Here is a 19195-nt window from a genome sequence, read left to right as displayed (position 1 = left end):
CTATCCTTCATATCTCTCATAAAATCAAGTTAGAGCTAGAGGATTAAACATTTTCCACCAGAACAATTCATAGGAGGTGACATGTACTTTTTATTGAAAGACATCATAAGCAATTAATATCCATTTTCCCCACTATCACCAATGCTTCGTTTGATCATTTGATTAAGATGGTGACTGCTGGACTTCCCTGGTGGTGCAGTGGTTAAGAATCTGCCTGCCAGTGCAGGGGACATGGGTTTGATCCCTGGTCCAGGAAGATCCCACATGCCGCAGAGCAACTAAGCCAGTGCGCCACAACTACTGAGCCTGCACTCTAGAGACCGCAAGCCACAACTACTGAGCCCATGCACCGCAAGTGCTGAAGTCCATGTGCCTAGAGCCCGTGCTTCACAACAAGAGAAGCCACCGCAATGAGAAGCCTGCACACCACAACGAAGAGTAGCCCTTATTCACTGCAACTAAAGAAAGCCTGCATGCAGCAACGAAGACCCAATGCAGCCAAAAATAAAATAAAAATAAAAATAAATAATAATTTAAAAAAAAAAGATGGTGACTGCTAGAGTTCTCCATTATAAAGATCCATTATACAACTAGTAGGATTAGTGAGCCTTGGTCAGCTACTTTTGGGAATGTATAATCATATATATGTATAAGTTCTGAATCAAAGAGAAAATTGAAACAATTAGAGATTTTGCAGAAAACAATGATAATGAAATGATTATATATTGGAGCTTGTAGGATGTCCCTGAAGCTCTACTCAGTGGGAAAGTAATACCATTGTTAATATGTCTTGGAGGAACCAAGATGCATCTGGCCCAAATGGAGGGCCAGAACTATACATTGTTTCCCCCAGTATCTACATGGTTCCTGTCACACTGAACTAAGAAGCTAGAAAAATAACAAATCCTAAACCAAAATACAGAAGCAATCAATATAGCTAAAATTTGAGATTAATGATTAGGAATTAAAGCAATAGTCTTCGATCATTATTCCTCTGTGAAAAGTCCACTAACCTCAACTAGACTTTGATAAATCTGAACAAGGAAAAAATCAAGAAAATTGGCAACATTGTAGAATCATGAATAAGAAAGGAGATGTAATTATAGATATGGAGTTTTTTTTTTTAATTTAAGGCAATACAATGTATTTAAACCTATTTGGACCAATAAACAAAGGAAAAGGCTGAAAAAATTGGTCCAGGATCTCCCTTTTAGAAACAACACTTGGAATTTGTCATCTCCTTAGGTAAAAATTTCAAGATGAAAATAGCTAAAAATTTTACTAACTCATCTTACCTGGATAACATAAATCTAGTAACAAAACTAAATGGAGATAGCCTCTAAAAAGCAAAAGCTAGATTAACTGAATTTAGGTAAATGTAAAAATTCTAATTAAATATCAGCAAGCAGAATCCAAATGTACAAAGTAAGACTGTGCAATAGAAAATATATGGGATATCCAGACCCAAAATTTTCTGGTTTAAATGGAAATATAAGCTAACTGACCAAAAATTGAATCAGCACAAGTGTAGTTTATTCTGATAGTTTATCTTAGACTTGTATGACTTTTAGAGCAGGAAATCACACACAGCAACTTAATTCTAAGATGAATTTTAATATTTGGAAATCAGAATGCATCTCAATGTTGGTGGTGTCTCACATTCATTTTCATCTAGGTGGCTGTCATGATTTAGTGCTAACATCAAAGCATATTAGTTATGATGAAATAAAAGTGTTTATATACTCACAGAATTCAACCCTTTAAAAATTACTGATTTCCAAATATCAGTTACATCAAAACTGCATTGACAAATGTCTGTGGTTCATCTTGGTCATTGTTTTAATCTGCACCCTACCTCTATGTCCATTTTGTGCAGGTAGGCCATCCGTGATATCACTGTGTAGTCGTTTACCGGCTAGTGGTTGACAGCATTATTCCACATAATTGCAATTTTAATCATCCAATGTAACACAAAGAATACTTTTGAGTGTTTTAATAGAGTATAGCATTACCAGTCAGTATTTTACTCCTCCTGGGTGCCATATTTGCATGTTAACTAGGAGATGTGGAGATGGTGCCTCGTCCCACCAAGCATTTCTGAAATTGTCTCAAAGATCACCAGTACTTAAAAATACTTGAAAAGGGGAATTCTCTGGTTAAAGAAGCTTATGAAGCAGCATCTTCTAAATCCCACTTAGGGAACGACCAAAAGCACCTTATCAGCTTATCAAAAGACAAAAGAGTAGTGAAGAAAATTGTTCAACTTTGTTTAAATTGGTATATCTCAAACTGTACTATGGAAATACCAATTCTCATGACTTATTAACATCTTAGGGATGTGAAACTGCATTGGGAAATGATGCCATAACTAAAAGAGAGTCTGTAAAGTTGGAAATTTCAGTCACCAAGTCTGATTGTTAGCTGACAGGATGACAGTTAGCATCATGCTCTCAAACAGTTGCCTTCTAACGTTTTCTCTTATTTGTGAGTAAAAATCTTTTTGTATCTAAGTAGGCATGGCTCCTGAGTTTTATCAAATGCCATTTCATTATCCCTTTCTGCAGTGGTATAGTATTTAATTTGTTAATGTGATAATTTATACTGACAGACCCTTTGACTTCTTCCCATTCCTGTATATACCCAGGTTAGCCACTGGTGTGTGTGTGTGCGTGCACGCGTGTCTGTTTTGTATGCACTGCTTGATTTCATTTGCTACTATGTTATTTAGAATTTTTACATCTCATGAGTGAGACTGATAATTGTCTTTTAAAATGTATTTTTGTATGTTTTGTATTGTGATTACCTGTTCTTTAAAATTGCAGAACTGTATTGGGTTGTTTTGTTTTGAATTGGAGACCCTTAATCACTTTTCTAGTTTCATCTGTTGATTTGCTTGTTTTCAAATTTCTACTTAGGACACAACAATTTCTCTGCCCAGCACAGTTCCTCTAAGGAACCTTCATAGCCGAGATCCACATAAAAACAGCATTCCAACACTGCCTCTCATTGAAAATCCTTCATTATGTGTTCTTGGGTGTGCTGTGTTGGGAGGTCAGAGCTCCTTATGACCATACTTGTCCATATCTTTCAGAGCATACATGTACACATTTCTTTCTCTATATGCTGGAAGTGAAATTCCTTGGGTTTGGTTATGAGTATGCCTGTGTTCAGCTTTAGTAAGTTTAGTTCTCCTAAATAGATTTCCAAACAGATATACCAACTGGCACTCCCACCAGCAGTGTGTGTTTGTATCCTTGACAATACTTGGCATCATCAGTTTAAAATATATATATATTTTCTGCTACTCTGGTAGGTATATAGTGGCATCTGATTGTGATGATTGTGGTTCACACTTCCAATCTTCTGATTGTTTATTGGCTATTTGAATATTTTTGCAATATCTCTTCGCTCCTTGCTCATACATCATTGGATGCAGTAGGTTTGTCTAGTTTCACAAAGTATCTGTACAATTTGTAGGACAGCATTTAACACCTAGGCCATTCTGTGTGTGTGTTCATCCCCCACCAGACAGTGAGCTGGTTGATGGCTGTGATGAAATCAGCTTTGTCTCTGCATCTCCAGCTCCCAGTATGAACCATGTCCTTTAGTTGTTTGTTACAGTTAGGATATACTCATCAGAAATTAAAATACCAACCTGGCTGAAGCAATGAGGAAGTATGTTGATTCATATAACAGGCTTTAAAAGGGAGAACCAGCTCCAGAGATTTTTGATTCATTAGCAAAATGAAATATTCAGAGACTCAGATTCTCTTTCGTTTTCCACTGTGTATTCCCCAGTGTTGGCTGCTACCATGATGGCTGACAGGTTTTTGGACATTCTACACAGCCATGACAACATCCAGATGTAAAAATAGGAGAGATCATTTTCTGTTTTCTCTCTTAGCAAGGAAACATTTCCCATTAGCCAACAGTGTACGTCTGCTCTTAATTGCTAAAATGGGTCATGGGTAGTTTTTGAAATAATCACTAATGTTACTTTAAATTGGTCACAGACTCTTGAATGTTTTATTTAAATAAGAAATCTAGCAGACCCATACATTTCATTAACTTTTCATGCACGTATATATAGTGAAAGAAAAACCAGAATAAGACAGATCCTTTATTTAAAAAAAAATTTTACGTATATGTGTACATTTCATAAAACATGACAATTTAAATTAAAGGTATGTATGATTAAGATGACCAAACATAATTACAGACTCTTGAGAGGTTAATGTTTATTTCAAAAAGACAGCAAAAAATCTGAAGTATTAAAGTCTTATTTTATTAGTGAGAACATTTACTAGGAGCTTTTTATTATCTGATACATTTTGTAGCTGTTGGGGACAGGGGAAGTATTATTGGTCCATCTTTGTAAGGTATTTTTTCTCCCAGAGTCAGAGGAGGCTACTCTTTTAAATTTAACTCCTGGAATTCTGTTAGCCTCAAGACTAAAGAAGGCCAAATTTTATAATGTGGAAATAAAACAAAGGTGTAACTGGAATTTGGGGGATATATTTACCCAGTTCATTTTTATAACACACAGTGTGCTAAATTCAAAAGAAACAAAAGTCTTATTCTTTCCCCTTTCTCCAAGCTACACAATGATGCTCTTTAGAGACAACCTCATTTTTCAGCTTCTGTATTCTTGGGGAGATATTCTATATAAATAGCAGACTGTATTGCCTCAGAGTAGACATTAAGATTTGAAAATATTTCTTTAATACCTCATAATTCAGTGTCAGTCATATAGCATTATTACGGATTTCACCAGTCATTTTTAATTCAATTTACTTTCGGTATACCTGAGTGTTTCCTGTGGAGGAAAGAGTCTGCATCATCTTTGGCCACAATTTTAAAATATGATCCACTCTGGGCTGGTTGCCGTCTGTGCCTGGTACACAAGAGATACTGTAGTCTTCTCCACCACCATCACTATAGAGATTCTTTTCACTTCTCTCCTATATTGAATTTCTAGTTTTCTACTCTTTCACCTGGTGGAAAACTTCCAGTTGCTTTCTTAGAAGGGGTGATTTTTGAAATAACTCATGCGGTTAAAAAGGTTATTCTCCCCTCCTGTTTCTGATGTCTCATTTTGGCCAGCAGGTTCTTGGGCATGTTCTTTTCATGGTGCACGGCAGAAGCACAAAAGGCTGAGCCAAAGCATCTTTGAAGTCTATACACCCATCCTGATCAGCCCACATTCTGTTGATTAGACAAGTCAAATGGACGAGTCCAATATTAACAGCAGGGGTGAGCCATGACAAGGGCACCTAGTAAAGGAAGAATTGTGGAAAAACGCTATAAGCTACCGGACTCTTAACAACATAGCTGGCATCCCTGTGCATCAGCACAACCCATTACGGGGTAACTGAGCAGTAGTTAATAATTTCAAAGATGATAATTTACCTCCATGACATCAGTCAATAGAAAAATATAAACCTTTCCTATAACCATGCTTATAGTTGCTATACGAATTTATAAATTTACATTTATTTCTTACTTTCAAAAATAGTGAAAAATTCAAATTATTCTATATTAATATGGTTTAAAGTGAGTCTTATGATGATGTGGCAGAATGATTAAAGTCAACAGTATGTCAGTTTATGAATAATTGTGGAGAAAATTACAGGAAAAAAAGGAGAAAATGTGACAGAACTCTACATTAAGATGCTTTTCAATATCCAAAGTTAAGGAGATTTCTTCTTCATACAGACTTCCTGAAGATGTGACCCCCACCATGTGAGCACAATTTGACAAAGAAATAAAAGGTATGGGCAGACAAATGGGTATTCTTACTTCGTGGGGTTGTCTCGAAACAGGGAACTCCTTTGAATGACTATTATCTGGACCACAATGCTGGACTGGGAGGTGCTCTAACAAAAGGCTGTACAGAATCCCACCAACAGCCTTTTAAAAGATGGAGGCTGTTGGAAGAGGTCATCAGGAGGAAGTGACCGCTGGTTGACCTGCAAACTGGATCCTGGCAATTGGAGACTCCTCCTTACTCCCTTCCTTGGAATGTACATTCTGCCCAGTGTTCTCACACTAGGAGTCATTCCAAGCGTGCACCCTTGAGGTGCTAATGTGTTGTTGAGACCATCTGGACAGTATATGTGACTGAACCCAGATACAGCCTCTGTATAAACTTTTAAGATTCTGGCAGGTGGGTGGGTGTAGAGATTTACTCACTTGCAGCTGCTCAAGACAAGCCTCCTATGTAAGTTCCCTTGCTTATTAACACTGCCACCTACCAATCCGGACTGGTCTGCTTCTTCTGTTGGTCTCTCCTTGCCCTCCATGTACGGGGGCCAGTTTTGAATTTAACCTGGGGACTCCTCTGAGTTTTCAAACCAACACCAAGAAGGGAAAGTGCTTGGAGACTTTGAGAGGAACTGGAAGAGGGTCAGAGGTGCAGAAGCATCATTTCTGGGTGTGCACTTCATCTCCCCTTCCCTTAAAGCTTAGTTCTGATTTAAATGTCATTTGCCTGGGTCCCCTCCCTTAAGAGTTCCCTCAGATAACTTCTGTAGGTCACATACAGTGGATGTCTGAGCCCCAGCATAGCTGAGATTTCTTTCTTTTGCTCTTCTATTAGTCTGGGTTCTGCAGAGAAATGGAACCAATAGGTGATATAGATATAGATAATATATACATACATATATGTATCTACCTATATATAGACCATATATATCCATATAGATAGATATGTAGATAGATAGTTATTGGGTTGTCCAAAAAGTTTGTTCATTTTTTCCTTACACCTGAATGAACATTTTGGCCAACCCAATGTTATAAGTTATGGAGGCCAAGAAGTCCCAAGTTCTGCAGTTGACAAACTGGAGACCCAGGATAGCATAGTCCCAGTCTAAGTTTGAAGGCCTGAAGACCAGGAGAGCCGATGGTGTATGTTCCAGTTGGAGTGTGAGTCTGAAAGCAGCAGAAGACTGATGTTGCAGCTCAGAGACAGAGAGGAAGAATTCTCTTTGCTCAGTCTTTTTATTCTATTCAGGCCTTCAACGGATTGGGCGAGACCCACATCAGGGAGGACAATCTACTTTACTCAGTCCACTGATTTCAAATGTTAATGTCATCCAAAACACCCTCAGAGACACACGAGATAGAGTTTAACCAAATATCTGGGCACCCATGGCCCAGTCAAGTTGACCCATAAAATTACCCATCACAGCTTTCATATAATAGGAGCTAGAGCAGAACATTCTGTTGATGTCCCACCCAACAATCCCAGCCTGTTTTACTCCAGCGAAAACATGCCTATCCCAAGGAGGACGACTGAAAAAATTATGTTTATGCTTTTCATGTGTCAGGCACAGAACTAAAAGATGCGTGTAATTATCTAATTTAAATCTAGAAACAAAACCCTATGTGTGTGGTAGTAAGTAATATTGCCATTATACCAATAAAGAAAAATAAACGTATGCAAGTTAAACAACTTGTCCAAGATTCCCCAACTTCTAGGTGGGATGACATGGATTTGATCTGAGAAGGTTGTGTTTCAGTGCCTTCAGGGCTTAATTACTCTGTATTATATAAATATTGAAGAAGAAATTATTATCTACTTAAGAGCAAAGATGCCTGAATTTCAAAAGTTTTATAAATCAGTCAGAATTAGTGTCTAATATCAAATGTACCTTTACAAATACTGTGTTTATATTAGACATTGGTATTTAAGGCATATCTATAATTTTTACAAAATTGTGGAGACATTGCATTTTTGTATGTAATCTGTTTATTTTCTCAAAATCTTGTGAATATCAGGAGAAAAGACAGTCTCTTCAATATTGGTGCTGGGAAAATTGGACAGCTACATGTAAAAGAATGAAATCAGAACATTATCTAACACCAGCTACAAAAACTAACTCAAAATGGATTAAAGACTGAAATGCAAGACTGGATACTATAAAACTCCTAGAGGAAAACAGAGGCAGAACACTCTTTGACATAAATTGCTGCATGATTTTTTTTTTGGATCCGTCTCCTAAAGCAAAGGAAATGAAAGCAAAAATAAACAAATGGGACCTAATTAAACTTAAAAACTTTTGCACAGCAAAGGAAACCATTGACAAAACGAAAAGACAACCTACTGAATGGGTCATATTTGCAAATGATATGACCAATAAAGGGTTAATATGTAACATATACATAACAGCTCATATAACTCATCATCTTTTTTAAAAAAGATTAAAAAATAGGCAGAAGAACTGAATAGACATTTTTCCAAACAGAAAATGCAGATGGCAAACTGGCACATGAGAAGATGCTCATCATCACTAATCATTAGGAAAATGCAAATGAAAACCACAATGATACATTACCTCACAGTGGTCAAAATGGCTTTCATCAAAAAAACCCAGAATATGGTGGTGAGGATGTGGAGAAAAGGGAACCCTCATACACTGTTGGTGGAAATATAAATTGGTGCAGTCACTGTGGAAAACAGTATGGAAATTTCTCAAAAAACTAAAAATAGGATTACCATATGACCCAGCAATTTCATTCCTGGGTATATATCCAAAACAAAAAACAACAAAAACACTAATTCGGAAAGATACATGCACCTCAAAGTTCATAGCAGTGTTATTTACAACTGCCAAGGTATGGAAGCAACCTAAGTGTCCATCAACAGATGAATGGTTAAAGAAGATGTGATATATATACACACACTATATATATATATATATATATATATATATATATATATATATATATATATATATATATATATATATATATAATGGAATACTACTCAGCCATAGAAAAGAATGAAATTTTGCCATTTGCAGCAACATGGATGGACTTGGAGGGCATTATGCTAAGTGAAATAGTCATACAGAGAAAGCAAATACTGTATGATGTCACTTATATGGGGAATCTAAAAAATACAGCAAACTAGTGAGCAAAACAAAAATGAAGCAGACTCACAGATAAGGAGAACAAACTAGTGGTTATCAGTGAGGAGAGGGAAGGGGGGAGGGGCAATATAGGGGTAGGGGGAAAAAAGGTTATTATGGGATTGCATGAAATTATGTGTGTGAAACTTTTGAAAATTGTAAAGCACTATAGAATTTAAAGAACCATTCAATAAAATCAATTAAAAAAAGAAAAATATCTTGTGACTATCAGTCATTATATCTGTACATAATTATTAATGCCTACCAAGTTTTCCATTTTTTGAAACACAATACTTTATCTACCTATACGTAATTGTTATTGTTGATCATTTCCAAACTTTGTTAATATAAATAATACCATAGAAATGTACTTTTTTCTCTCTTAAGTTTAACGATTACCATGAGATATATTCCTATAGATGGATTGCTGGATTTAAAAACATGCTTATTTTTAACAAAAAGAATAAAATACCTAGGAATAAACCTACCTAAGGAGGTAAAAGACCTGTACTCAGAAAACTATAAGACACTGATGAAAGAAATCAAAGATGACACAAACAGATGGAGAGATATACCATGTTCTTGGATTGGAATAATCAATATTGTGAAAATGACTACACTACCCAAAGCAATCTACAGATTCATTGCAATCCCTATCAAATTACCAGTGGTATGTTTTACAGAATTAGAACAAAAAATCTTAAAATTTGTATGGAGGGCTTCCCTGGTGGCGCAGTGGTTGAGAATCTGCCTGCCAATGCAGGGGACACGGGTTCGAGCCCTGGTCTGGGAAGATCCCACATGTCGCAGAGCAACTGGGCCCGTGAGCCACAACTACTGAGCCTGAGCGTCTGGAGCCTCTGCTCCGCAACAAGAGAGGCCGCGATAGTGACAGGCCCGCGCACCGCGATGAAGAGTGGCTCCCACTCACCGCAACTGGAGAAAGCCCTCACACAGAAACGAAGACCCAACACAGCCAAAAATAAACATAATAAATAAATAATAAATAAAAATTTAAAAAAAAATTTGTATGGAGACACAAAAGACCCCCAAATAGCCAAAGCAGTCTTGAGGGAAAAGAATGGAGCTGGAGGAAACAGACTCCCTGACTTCAGACTATACTACAAAGCTACAGTTTCAAGACAATGTGGTACTGGCACAAAAACAGAAATATAGATCAATGGAACAGGATAGAAACCCCAGAGATAAACCCACACACCTATGGTCGACTAATCCATGACAAAGGCAAGGATATACAATGGAGAAAAGACAGTCTCTTCAATAAGTGGTGCTGGGAAAACTGGACAGCTACATGTAAAAGAATGAAATTAGAACACTCCCTAACACCATACACAAAAATAAACTCAAAATGGATTAGAGACCTAAACGTAAGATTGGACACTATAAAACTCTGAGAGGAAAACATAGGAAGAACACTCTTTTACATCAATCCCAGCAAGATCTTTTTTGATCCACCTCCTAGAGTAATGGAAATAAAAACAAAAATAAACAAATGGGATCTAATGAAACTTAAAAGCTTTTGCAAAGCAAATCAAACTACAATCAAGAAGAAAAAACAGGGCTTCCCTGGTGGCGCAGTGGTTGAGAATCTGCCTGCTAATGCAGGAGACACGGGTTCGAGCCCTGGTCTGGGAGGATTCCACATGCCGCGGAGCGACTGGGCCTGTGAGCCACAACTACTGAGCCTGCGCGTCTGGAGCCTGTGCTCCGCAGCGAGAGAGGCCGTGATAGTGAGAGGCCCGCGCAACGTGATGAAGAGTGGCCCCCGCTTGCCGCAACTGGAGAGGGCCCTCGCAGAAGCGAAGACCCAACACAGCCAAAAATAAATAAATAAATAAATTAATTAATTAAACAAAAAATAGTGAATACTGTTAAAAAAAAAAAAGAAGAAAAAACAACCCTCAGAATGGGAGAAAATATCTGCAAACGAATCAATGGACAAAGGATTAATCTCCAAAATATATAAACAGCTCATGCAGCTCAATATTAAAAAAACAACCCAATGAAAAAATGGGCAGAAGACCTAAATAGACATTTCTCCAAAGAAGACACAGATGGCCAAGAAGCACATGAAAAGCTGCTCAACGTCACTAATTATTAAAGAAATGCAAATTAAAACTACAATGAGGTATCACCTCACACCAGTTAGAATGGGCATCATCAGAAAATCTACAAACAACAAATGCTGGAGAGGGTGTGGAGAAAAGGGAACCCTCTTGCACTGTTGGTGGGAATGTAAATTGATACAGCCACTATGGAGAACAGTATGGAGGTTCCTTAAAAAACTAAAAATAGAATTACCATATGACCCAGCAATCCCACTCCTGGGCATACACCCTGAGAAAACCATAATTCGAAAAGACACATGCAGCCCAATGTTCATTGCAGCACTATTTACAATAGCTAGGACATGGAACCAACCTAAATGCCCATCGACAGACAAATGAATAAAAAAGATGTGGTACATATATACTATGGAATATTACTCTGCCATAAAAAGGAACAAAATTGGGTCATTTGTAGAGATGTGGATGGATCTAGAGACTGTCATACAGAGTGCAGTAAGTCAGAAAGAGAAAAACAAATATCGTATATTAACGCATATATGTGGAGCCTAGAAAAATGGTACAGATGAACTGGTTTGCAGGGCAGAAATAGAGACACAGATGTAGAGAACAAACGTACGGACACCAAGGGGGGAAAGTGGCGGGGGTGGTGGTGGTGGTGGTGGTGTGATGAATTGGGAGATTGGGATTGACATATATACACTTATATGTATAAAATAGATAACTATTAAGAATCTGCTGTATAAAAAAAAATAAAATTCAAAAAAACCCCCAAAACATGCTTATTTTAAATAAGGATATAAAGTACTCTCTAGAAAAGTTCTATATGAATTATTTACCACCAAAATTAATTAGGAACTAATAGTACATCAAAATTAAGGTACAGTGAACATTATTTTTATAAAAACTTTCTAGTTTTAAGGCCAATATAGCATATCTTATAACATTTCTATTTATTTGTCATAAGTTACATATGTTTTCATGTACATTTTTAATTCCTCTTTTATTAAATCTCCATTTCTATCCTTGGCTCATTCTTTTTCACATTGGTGTATTCATCTGTATATTGTTATATAAAAACATTATTCGGTCCAATAGTTTGTTTCTCATATTTGGAACAAAAATTTTCCACTTAATTTGCTTTAACTTTGCTCAAGGGGATATTAAAACAGGAGCTTTACTATTTTCGTCGATAAGTTTATTATTTACTTTATGTTTTCTACTTGGATGTTATGCACCCACACCCAGGATTCTGAAAGCTTTCATTTATATTTTATAAATATATTGGTAGTCTATGTTTCTTTCATTATTTTCTTGTTGTGGTAAAATATGTATCATAACGTTTACCATTTTAACCATTTTTAAGTGTACAACTCAGTAGCACTAAGCACATTCACACTACCACTATCCACCCCCAGAACTTCTGCATCATCCCAAACGGAAACTCTGTACCTATTAAACTATAACTCCCCATCACTCCAGCCTCTGTTCCCCCAAACCTCTGGTAACCACTATTCTACTTTCTGTCTCTGAATTTGACTGGTTTAGGTACCTCATGTAAGTGGAATCATACAATACTTGACATCTTGTGTCTGGTTTATTTCACTTAGCATAATGCTTTCAAGGTTTCCATGTTGTAGCGTGTATCAAAATGTTATTTCTTTTTTAGGGCTAAATAATATTTCATAATATGTATAAACCACAGTTTGTTTATACACTCATCTATTGTATACATTTGGGTTTTTTCCACCTTTGGCTATTGTGATATAATGTTGCTATGAACATTGGAGTACAAATATCTGTTCAAGTCCCTGCTTTCAGTTGTTTTGGATATATACATAGAAGTGTAATTGTTGGATTACCTGGTAATTCTCTGTTTAAAGTTTTGTGGAATCACCATATTGTTTTCCACAGCAGCTGCACCATTTTACATTCCTATCAGCAATGCACAAGGGTTCTAATTTCTCCACGTCCTCACCAATGCTTGTTATTTTCTCATTTATTTATTTATTTATTTATTTTTAAAGTTTAATCCTCCTCCAGAGCTGGAGAAGCCCATGTGGTTTTTTGTGTTTTTTTTTTTAAAGATTTATTGATTGATTGCTATGTTGGGTCTTCGTTTCTGTGCTAGGGCTTTCTCTAGTTGCGGCAAGCGGGGGCCACTCTTCATCGCGGTGCGCGGGCCTCTCACTATCGCGGCCTCTCCTTGCTGAGCACAGGCTCCAGACGCGCAGGCTCAGTAGTTGTGGCTCACGGGCCTAGTTGCTCCGTGGCATGTGGGATCTTCCCAGACCAGGGCTCGAACCCTTGTCCCCTGCATTAGCAGGCAGATTCTCAACTGCTGTGCCACCAGGGAAGCCCTTATTTTTTAATTATAGTCATCATAATGGGTGTGAAGTGGTATCTAATTGTGGTTTTGATTTGCATTTCCCCAGTGATTAATGATGTTGATCATCTTTTCATGTTCTTATTGGCCGCTTGTATATCTTCGTGGAAGAAATGTCTATTCATTTGATCATTTTAAAATTGGGTTGTTTTGTTGTTGTTGAAGTGTAGAAATTGTTTTTATATTTTGGATGTTAATCTCTTGCCCGATAGATAATTTGAAATTTTTCTCCCTTTTTGAGGGTTGCCTTTTTACTATACTTATAGTTAACTTTGATGCACAAAGGTATTTAATTTTGAAGTCCAGTTGATCTACTTTTGTCTTTTGTTTCCTGTGCTTTTGGTGTCATGTCCAAGAAATCATTGCCAAATCCATTGTCATGAAGCTTTCCCCTTGTGTTTTCTTCTAAGAGTGTTACAGTATTAACTCTTACTTTTAGGTCTTTGATCCATTTTGAGTTAATTTTTGAATATGATCTGAGGTAAGGGTCCAACTTCATTCTTTTGCATATAGATATCCAGTTTTCCCAGCACTATCTGTTGAAGAGACTCTTCTTTCCCCATTGAATGGTCTTAGCCCCTTGTCAAAATCAATTGACAATAAATGTGTGAGTTTATTTACGGGCTCTCAATTCTATTCCATTGACCTGTATGTCTGTCTTTATGTCAGTAACACAGTTTTGATTACGATACCTTTGCAGTATAAGTTTTGAAATCAGGATGTTTCAAAACTTTGTCCATTAAAAAAAAAATAACCCACGTGAGTTTCAGCTTGTATTCAGTGCATGTTAAGTGCATGGCTTTTACAATATGCTCATTAGATCAATATGTTTAGCTTGCAATTTTTGTCTGCCTGGGCTATCACTTACTGAGAGGTATGTTAAATCGTCCACTATGTGTATGAATTTGTCTCTCCTTGTGCTTCTGGCATCACTTTCCTCTCCAGGTCCATTCATTTTGTAACATCTCATCGGAGCTGACTTTTCAGTTTCCTTTTTCAGTTTTCCCCAGTGTAGATTTCTTTAATATTCTTAGATACTCAGCTATCTAAGCATTTGATAGACTATCTATCAGCATCTGAAATAATAATTTCTCTATTTTACCGACTGAGCATTTCTAGGTATTTTGTAAGATTTTTCAGGTTACCTAGTTTGCCCCAAATAGAAGTCTCCATATTATTTCATTAAGTCCTGCTAGACTCTGTTTTGGTGCCTACCTGCCTCAGCCCCCTTTCATTAGCTCTTAGTTGCAATACGTTATGAGTATCTTTTTATTGGTCTACATTTCTAAACCAACAGGCAGATCTTTGAAGGTAGATACATTTCAGATTTGTCTGTGTGGCCCCAGAGAAGGGCTATCTGTAGGATAAAAGAAGGTCCTTGGTCCCCACATGCTGATGGGAAGTGAAATCACAGTGTCAGAGGGTGTGACTGGAACTTATGCAAATTTAGTAGATGGTAGGCTGGTGGAGGAAGGAATTGAAATATTTATTTCTGGGCTGGGTGGGAGAAGGGCCAATCACATGTCTACAGGGGTTAATTTGGGTCTGGAAGTTCACAGGAGTATTTATCCCAGGCCTTAGAGCAGAAGCCTTCATCCTTACAGTGCCAGGGATATAAGTCTTATATCTGGTTTTTATGTCAGGAATTCAGCTCAGAACAGGTCAAGGATGGACATCTTAGGCTAGACCTCAATCCTAAGACTTCTCTGTCAGTCTAGTTTCAATTCTACCTTTTGTAAGAAAAGCTGTAAGCCCCCTCTGTGAACTGAATGAATCAGAATATGGCATCTAATAGGCTAGAGTTCTATCTTCATTCTTGAAAGAACCTAGAGTTCCCAAGATTGGAGGTAGGAGTCCAAACTTAATAAGCTCAAATTTCAGAATGGAATTATTGTAAATTGTTCAGTTAGGAGATACAAAACAAGACTGTTCACTCATGGATGTAACTCCCCTTTCTCCACCTGCCTTAAAGCACTGCTCTATTTCAGTTTCCCAAAGACAGGCATGGGGAAACAATCAGTTACTTCAGTTTTAAAAGCCAAGGATAGTGTGGTTTGATAATTTGACTTCTGCTAATGCTCATTGTTTATGTTTCTCAATCTTAGGAGCATTTATCTTACTAAGGCTCCTATCTTACAATGTTCTATAAATTAACTTGGCTGCTCTTCTCCCCCCAGGGATAATCTCAGATAGCATCCCCTAATACCTTTTTTTCTAAAGTTCATGCTACCTTTCAAAATGTCATTTAGCATTTTTCTCATCCTACCAGAAAAACATGTCCTAGAAGGAAAATATAAGTATCTCCCTCTTGCAGGTACTCTGAATTTTTGGTGAGGTGGGGATGAGTACTTAGGGAACACTCACGGGAAATCTTTGCTCTGCTTTTGATTGAGATGAGATAGGGGGATTTGATGACTATTTTAGTGTATAGCAACCTGGGTGCATAAGCAAAGATTATGTTTGGCTGTGAGTAAGACAGATAGACCCAGAAGGACAGTGGTTCAACCAGGAAAAATGTTCTATGTCACATAAAATTTTGGAGGTTGGAAGTTTAACCCTGGCTTTATGGCTCTGCTCCAAAGCCCTCCAGTGCATCTTATTCGAATCCAGGCAGCAGAATGGAGGCATGGAGGAAGAAAGCAAAGGGGATGAACCAGGCATATTTAAGGAGGGTTCCCCAAACTGCCACACAATTCCAGTTATCTCCAATTGGCCATAACTGAAAATCCATGGACCAATAAAGTGGAGAAAGACAATCATGATCCTAAGTGGCTCCACATGAGCAAATAAAAAAGAGATGGTTCTTTTATTATTGGAAGAAAGGGAGATGAATATTGGGAATAATTAGCAGACTTGGCCCCTATTAAAATACCAATGATGGAACCCAGCTTCCTGGACACCAGTACTGGTACAAAAGATCTAGCAGGCTGGAATTAGATAATTGAAATGTGGGCTTACAGGTATACCTTACAGTGTTTAAGATCTTTCTGGAATTTTTGGTCTCTCCCATCCTATTGATCACTATGTCCTGCTGATTCTACTTAACATATGAAAAATATTTGACATTTTTCTACCATCACAGCTGTAGTGGATCTTCCTTATGTCCAATCTGGATTATTGCAATAACTAATAATACTGCAGGTACCTTGCATTCAGTTTTTTTCTCTCATTCCCACACTATGTCTAATATATTCTGTATTACCATCAGATTGAACTTTGTAAGACACAAGGTTAGTGTGACTGAAGAACTGACTTTTAAATTTTATCTAATTTTAATTAATTTAAATCTAAATTTAAAAACTGAAGCAGTGTCAAATATTTTCCCATCACTGACTACTTTGTTTTGGTAAGACTGCATTTCACTTTAGTCACTGCACTGCATAGATATTTGTATTATACTGTGCATGTTGTATGTATATGTTGTGTCTAACATTGCACATAAACACATCACTGATCTAGTTGGTGTCAAGAAATTGATGTGTTTATTTGAATATTTTATGAAGACAACATGAGTTACACTGATATGAAGGAAATAATTGGTAACTAAGTTACTTTATCATTAAATTAGCATTCTAGGTTTAAAAAATAAGTATGTACATTTAAAAAATTTAAAATGAAAGCATACTACTGATGCAGAATCAAGTGGAGATAAATACTATGGCTATAATAGTTAAAAATAAGAGACTGGAAGAAGATATACTGTGAATTTCATGATGAATGACAATTGCAATTTGCTGTGACAGAGCAAATCAAGAAAGCTGTTTGATTATGGAAAAAAAGAACATTTAAGTTAATGAAGTGGAAAATATTGTGAGACATTTTCAGCAAATACTAGTAAATTTGATGAGAAATTTCCTCTTGATAAGCAAATAGGAATAGATGAAAATTAGTTGCCCAAAATCTGAATTAAATGTGCAATGAAAACTTTAAATAAATTTTAAACATAATCTGAGCTTATAACTATGTCTAGCTATAAAATGGCTTTGGGTCTTGCACAAAAAAGGAATCAAATTTTAGATGGAGAGATAGCAAGATAAATGATTAGTTTAATTGTGGAAATTTTATTACGATTTTATGAGCAAAATATTTTATAAAAAGTGAAAAGAATCTTCAGTTAAGCCACCCAACATCTGCCCTTAGAATACAAGGTCTTTCTAACAATATCAAAAATCAATTAACTTAAAATTTGTAAAGCTACACATACTCTTCTTTCGTTTCAGATGAGTTGTACAATATGAGATACTGCCCATTTAATACTCTGGGTATATTGTATCGCAAAAGGCTTCCAAATCAAAAGGAAATTTTGTCAGTTTGCAGCCTACAAAATCAGATTCATAGCACAGATATTTTTGAATATATATGTCAAAATTTTTCCACTAGGTATGAACAAAAATAATTTCTATCACAATGGATAGTGCTCTGACAATGTTACACTAAAAATGTGAATTCCTTGGAATTTCAAGGCAAGACACTAATGTCTTCCTAATTGCTTTGCTTCACAGTATGAAAAGTATCATGGTTTAGAATATACACATAAATATTATGAATCATTATTACTTTATGGAACTGTTGAAAGAGGAAACAATGAATTTATTTATGTTTTTTGCCAATGCTCATTGGTTGAATGATGACAGTTTTACAAAGATTTACCATACTTTGAACTTTGAGACTTAAAAAAAATACTTGCCAAGTATTTCATAATCAAAACCTCCCCAAATGACGATGTGATTTATGTTTTCTTACCATATCATGCTGCATATGAACAAACAAAACCTGAAACTCCAAGGAAAGGAAAAGCTTTTCTTGTGACCTAGCTAAAAGGGTAGGAACATTTGTTGAAACTGAAACTTTTAATAAGTTAATAAAAATAATTTTACATATTTTCTAGATGAATCAACATAGAAAAAATTCACTGTAATCAAAAGCACTGTAAAAATATGCTTGCAGTGAAGAAGTAGGAAATCTTAGTAAAGAAACAGAAACTATAAAAAAGTACTAAAGAAAAATTTTAGAATTGAAAAATGCAATATCTCAAAATAAACATTTGATAGATAAGCTTAACAGCAGAACTGAGAGGACAGAAAAAAGAAACAGTGAGCAACAGAAATTATCCAATCTGAAAAACTGAAAAAAAAAAAGGTTGAAGATAAATAATAGAGCCAGTGACCTGTAGGACAATATCAAAAGATTTAACATATGACTACTTGGAACCCCAGAAGGAGAAGTAAGGGCAGAAAAAATATCTGAAGATACAATGGCCAAAGTTTTCTGAAATTTAGTGAAAGGCATGAGTGTACAGATTTCAGAGGCTCAGAAAACCCCCAAAAGGATTAACACAAAGAAAACTATACCAAGGCACATCATACTCAAACAGCTGAAAACTAAAGGTAATAAGAAAATCTTGAAAGCACAAAGAGGGAAATGACACATTACACAGAGGAAAAATAATTCAAATGACTTCTCAAAACCTATAGAGGCCAGCAGTCAGTGATATAATATCTTTTTAAAAAATATATAAAACAAAACCCAGGATTCTATAGCAAGAAAAAAAAATCCTTCAGGTACAAAGCATTTCAGTAAAAGAAACAATGAAAGTTCACCACCAGCAGACATATACTCCAAGAAGTGCTAAATTAAGTTCTTCAAGCTGAAGGGAAATGATACCAGATAGAAATTTAGATCATTGGGAAGGAATGAAGATCATGTGAAAATGTAAATATATGGGTAAATATGAAAGATGATGGTGTTTTTTTGTCTTAATTTCTTTAAAAATACACAAGACTGTTTAAATTTCCAAGTGGAATGGTGAT

At 36.2% G+C, this 19195-nt stretch overlaps 1 pseudogene; it reads right to left on the bottom strand.

The window, feature by feature from the left end:
* LOC132353967 (carcinoembryonic antigen-related cell adhesion molecule 1-like) overlaps positions 1-19195 on the bottom strand; it is a 902477-nt pseudogene that overhangs the window by 472757 nt on the left and 410525 nt on the right.

This window comes from Balaenoptera ricei, chromosome 19 (genome assembly GCF_028023285.1).
Source record: "Balaenoptera ricei isolate mBalRic1 chromosome 19, mBalRic1.hap2, whole genome shotgun sequence".
Taxonomy (NCBI): Eukaryota; Metazoa; Chordata; class Mammalia; order Artiodactyla; family Balaenopteridae; genus Balaenoptera; species Balaenoptera ricei.
The sequence above is the reverse complement of the archived record's forward strand: the minus strand, read 5'-3'. Positions and strand labels throughout refer to the sequence as shown.